The sequence below is a fragment of the Triticum dicoccoides genome, chromosome 2A, assembly GCF_002162155.2.
Source record: "Triticum dicoccoides isolate Atlit2015 ecotype Zavitan chromosome 2A, WEW_v2.0, whole genome shotgun sequence".
Taxonomy (NCBI): domain Eukaryota; kingdom Viridiplantae; phylum Streptophyta; class Magnoliopsida; order Poales; family Poaceae; genus Triticum; species Triticum dicoccoides.
This window is the reverse complement of record NC_041382.1, coordinates 330,214,404-330,219,741: the sequence shown is the minus strand read 5'-3', so window position 1 is coordinate 330,219,741 and position 5,338 is coordinate 330,214,404. Positions and strand designations below refer to the sequence as shown.

The 5,338-nt window shown below is 39.2% G+C and overlaps 1 long non-coding RNA gene across 1 annotated transcript; it reads right to left on the bottom strand.

Moving 5' to 3' along the window:
• Positions 1 to 2,850: 2,850 nt before the first annotated feature.
• LOC119354508 lies at positions 2,851 to 5,043 on the bottom strand. Its single transcript, XR_005171006.1, has 2 exons — positions 4,315 to 5,043; positions 2,851 to 4,232 (listed from the first exon to the last, which is right to left on the bottom strand). It is a non-coding gene; the product is annotated as an uncharacterized LOC119354508 (long non-coding RNA).
• Between the last annotated feature and the right edge of the window lie 295 nt (positions 5,044 to 5,338).

Sequence of the window (5,338 nt, the reverse complement as noted above, 5' to 3'; positions counted from 1 at the left end):
TCTCTCATAATAATTTTTTTAATTTTCTCTGATGGAGGACTTGAACTTATAACAACAAAAATTTTAGCCTTTGCTTTTTTAATCTTTTTTTAAAACAAAATGACACCGTGTAGTACGTGAACTTCTGGCAGTTATCAATCTGAACTTCTCTCGGTTACATGAATATATCTGAGTTTTTTATGAATTATTATTCTGATTTTTAATCCTTTTTTATGAATATTGAAGTTCTATTTTTAAAAGTTGAACTTCTTGTTATTTTATTTTTGAACTTCTTGTTTCCATTCTTTAATAACGAGGAAAAATCTGAGTTATCTATAATCATCAAACTTCTCCATCAATATGGACTTCCTGGTTTAATTTCCTAATTTTATTTTATGAAATTTTGAAGCACTCTAGTTTTAAAAGTTGAACTTCTTGTTATTTTATTTTTGAACTTCTTGTTTCCATTCTTTAATAACGAGGAAAACGTGAGTTTTCTATAATCATCGAACTTCTCCATCTTTTTAATATGGACTTCCTAGTTTTCTCTTAATCTTTTTGATGGAATTTTGAAGCGCTCTATTTTTTATTAAAGTTGAATTTCTTGTTATTTAATTTTTGAACTTCTTGTTTTCCATTCTTTAAGAACGAGGGAAATGTCAGTTTTCTATAATCATCGAACTTCTCCATCTTTCTAATTTGGACTTCATGGTTTATTTCTTTTAGTAACGGAAAAAATCCTACTTTTTGATAGACATCGAGACACTCTATTTTAAAATTTTAACTTCTAGGTTTATTTTAATAGAACTTCTTCATTATTTCGAATAGAACTTATTGGTCTTATTCTTTAGTAACCGGAAAAAATTGAGTTTTCAAATAAATATCAAACTGCTATGCTTTTAAAAATTGAACTTCTTGGTTTTATTATTTAGTAACAAGAAAAAACTGAGTTTTTAATATGCATTGAACTACTTCATTTTTTAAAATTGAACTTCTTGGTTTTTATCTTTAGTACTGGGGAAATGCCCAAAACGACATTGTTTTTTGTTTTTGTTTTTGAAGTTCTAAATCCTAGGTTTTAATATACTTTGAACTTATGTGTTATTTTAATCTAAACTTCACATTTTTTATTTTTTGAGTAAAGTTTTTGTTTTTGATTTTTAAATAAACATGATTTTGACTTTTTTATTTTGGATCTTCATGATTGATTCTTTAAGTCCTTTTTTAATTTCAACTTCTTCATTTTATTAACGAGAAAACATCTAAGTTTTTTTAACCTTTGAACTTCTCTCTTATTTTACTTTGTACTTCTTAGAGAAAAATATGGTTTTAAATAAGCAAACAATTTTCTAGGTTTTTACCTTTGAACTTCTAGGTTATTTGACCTTCTCGGTTATTTAAAATTGAACTTCTCGGGTTTTCAAATTTGAAATTCTACGTTTTTTGACCTTCTCGGTTATTTCAATTTTTCTAGTTTTCTTTAAATCCATTTTTATAAACTTTTTTGAGTTGGTCTGTTATTTTGAGTTGGCCTTCTCTCTTATTTTTTAGAAACGAGGAAAATATAACTTTTAAAAACTTTGGTTATTTTCTAGAAACGAGAAAATTCCAAAATTTAAATTTGAACTTCTAGTTATTTTGTTTGAACTTCCAAGGGTTTTGGTAGAAATGGAGAAATCTGTTTTATATTGAAAAAATTGAACTGCTATATTATTTCAATTTGACCTTCATGGTTTTATTTTTAAAAACAGAAAAAATAATCATTTTTATAGACATTAAACCATTTTGTCATTTTAACTTAACTTCCTGGTTCTTTTAGTTTGAGCTTCTAGTTTTTTTAAAACGGGGAAAAACTATTTTTAAACTTTTTAGTTGTTCCTTTATTTTAATTTGAACGTCTTCGTTTTATTCTTTAGTAACAAGAAAAAAATTAAAATTTTAAAAACTTTGAACTTCTCCGTTATTTTAATTTGAACTTCTAGGTTTTTTATCACTGAACTTCCGAATGGGGTGGGCTTATTCTTTAGGCCATTTGCATTAGTTGTGTTTTTTGGTTAACATTTCGTTGACTATTTTATAACACGTATTTTTTTAGAGATGAAAAAACCCTATGATAGACCTAATCGGAGAACATATATGTGCCGCATACACGCATGGGGGCACCCACACGAATAGCACACACTCAAGACGCACACACCTAAGACTCATGCTCCGCCGAAGGGCGTCATGAACTTATTTGGCTCTTCTAGTTGAACTTCAAGGTTTTTCTTTCTTCTTTTTGTTGCTATATTTTCTGGTTTTTTATATATGATTTTCTCGTGGACTATATGCACTCATTTTCGTGATATTAAAAATGACAGGCACGCTGGGGAGGGTCGAATTTTACCAACCATGAAGTAGATGAACCTTGTCCAGCGTAATAGTTGGACTTCAGTTAACTCCAGATTACCTCTCCAACAGCATTACGGATGCTCAATCCACCGCCCGTGAGTGCTCCATATGTGGGCACAATTAAAGTCATCGCTCGCATCAGGCATTTGTTGCAGATCGTAGGCACACGCACACACTCATCTTGATTGAGTCGTGGTGTGAACAGGAGCATCTTGTGTGGTGTTTAGCTCTTCAGCATTAGTCTAGCGATAGCGGAGTTTAGCTCTTCAGCATTAGCAGCGGCGGCGCGTACGACCAAAATGCCGAACACATTTTTTGAAGGTTGTAACTTAATAAATGGATTCAGCTGACATTCAAATCAGACTGAAGAATCGGTGTTGGGCTGCACACCGAAACAAGATGCAGCAAAGTCGCATGAATTACTCAGTACGTCCATAAGTGAGTCGATTAAAAAAAGAAGAGAGAGTTGGGTGCAAGTCAGACCAAAATAAAGCAAATAATATATGAAGATAGAGATCCATCAGCCACAACCAAATGCATTCACGAGAAACAAATAACTGCAAAGAATAGCACCATCGCATTAGAACTTCTCCAGGTTCATTCATGAGCTGCAATTTTTTCTCACTCAAACCTTTTCGTACAGTGAGGAGGCGGTGGCATCACAGCATGCAAAGTAGCAAAGGGAGAGGAGCGCCAGGAGCGCCGAGCTGTTGTAGTTGATACTGCAGCGGCTGCGCCATCACATTGCCTGAAGCCCTGAACCTCTCTGTGCCTGTCTTGCGTAGTGTGTTCTTCTTTTTAGCTTGGCTTCTCCTCACACCACATGTGGGTTCCGTGTGCATGCAAGCACCACACACGGTACGCCCGTGAACCGGACACAAGCACACACGCGCCGTCGGACTGCACATGCTCACCGGTTGAACTTCATAGGCTGGATGGAGCTCCTTCTTCTTTCTAGCCGAACTGCGCCCAACGCTGGCGAGCAAGACCACGCCTCGGGCTAGCTCGTCCACCCAGACCATTCCTTCATTTTCATACAATTTTCACATGGGAAAATTAGGAAGAAGATGACACAAGCAGTCCAATTCAGTTTAGAAAACTAAAGATCAAAATTAAAGGCAAGGAGCATCTGAACATAAACACAATCATGCTTCGCTAGAAATGTGCAGCTTCAAATAACAACTACAGTTAGCGAACATGCAACACTCTTTTTCTTGACTGAATTCATCTTCTAGCTAACTCACACATACTTGTTTTGCAGGAGTTCAGAGAGGGAGAGCTGAGCATGTATCGCCATAGTGAAGAACAAGGAAGTTCAGAGAAAATCCGAGCAGTCATTCTCCTCTACTTTCAGTAGCAAGAATGTAGAAAATAACAGACTGTTGGGAAGGGGCTCAATCGGTGCACTTCTTTTCTCACAATGATTTATTTTCGTGGACCAGATTATACAAAGTGCATGTTTATGTATAACAAGAGAAATATTTTTTTGCAACACATACCTTCTTGAATGAGACACTTTACATACAAAGATCCCCAAAGAATAAGTTTGTTATGGCACTGAAAACCAACACATAATTCTTGTTTGAGAGACAAAATGCATTCATTCACATGAACAAATAATCCATCCAATAGTCATTATGCATCATAAACTCTATAGGAGATGACAAAATGTAAAGAACAACATGGAGTAAAATGTTCATATACACACATACGCAGCGACGTGTTTGAGAACAAAAATATCCTTGTCCCAGCCCTGTTCTTGGTCGGCTGCAGGAGCACCTCCGGGCTGCTGCGGCGAACAGCCGAACATGACACTTGCGAACCCGTATCAGAGAGAGAGGGAAGCTCAAATTGCGTCTGCGCTGTAGTTCAAATACAAATGCGGATGAGGGACCGAGGAACCATTTCATGCAGCAAAGTGGATGGGAGTGAAAGGAGAAGCACCTGACTTCTCAGTTCAATCTGATGTCGATGAATGAAGAATGGAAATATCTCGGCCTCGTGAAGCATGGTGACAATGTGATCCAGGCGCTGCGACAGCAAACGCCATGGGGCCACGTCATTGAACGTCCCAAGACGGCGTTGTTGAATGGCCAGTTTGATGCGGCAGCTTGGCTGCGTGGTGATGGGGGAGCCTTGCCGGGGGGCGAGAGGAGATGGATGGCCCCAACCTAGATTTGCCGGTGGCATCGCCTGGGAGGTCAAGGAGACGCGTCGGATCTGCCGGGGCGGCGCATCAGAAGATTGGTGGCGGCGGTCGGCGAAGGTTGTATAGAAGCGCTAGGGACGGCGGCGGCGCGATCCGTAGCAGGGGACGACCGCTCCTGGAGATCCCCGGTGTTGGCGTCGGGCCTCGCCGGGAGGAGGTCCGTCGAAGCGCCACCTGGGTTGGGCCGCTGGCGCCGGCGGGACTGTGGGTATGGCTACACGTGGCGTGATCTGGTGGAGGAGCTGCCACCGCGTGGAGGTGGCGGATCCGGGAGGCACCGGAGGTTTGGGGAGGCTGGCGGCGCTAGGGATGGGGCAGCTCGCCAGGGAGTGGAAGGCTGGCGGCGCTCGGGATGGGGCAGCTCGCCGGGGAGTGGGAGGCTGGCGGCGCTCAGGATGGGTGGTGGGAATTGCTCGTGGGGGAGGGGAGGAGGGAAGGACGATGACGAGGGGCGGGTGGTTTCTTTTTTTGGCGCTAGTGGAGTTCGGGAACAGCCGATCGCCTGTATATACCACGCGCCGTCATCCAAATAGTTATTCTGATCCTAAGATTAAAATATTGCTACTATATATATACATATATATATATATACATATATATATACACACGACAAATTTTATCTAACATCGGTGATAGTTACCATCATTTGAGTTTTGTATATGTTGTATGTAGTATCTATCAAATAGGAGAGTATGGACGCTTAGTATGTAGTATATATACTATTTTTTGTAGTATGTATCATATTTTGAGTATGATCAT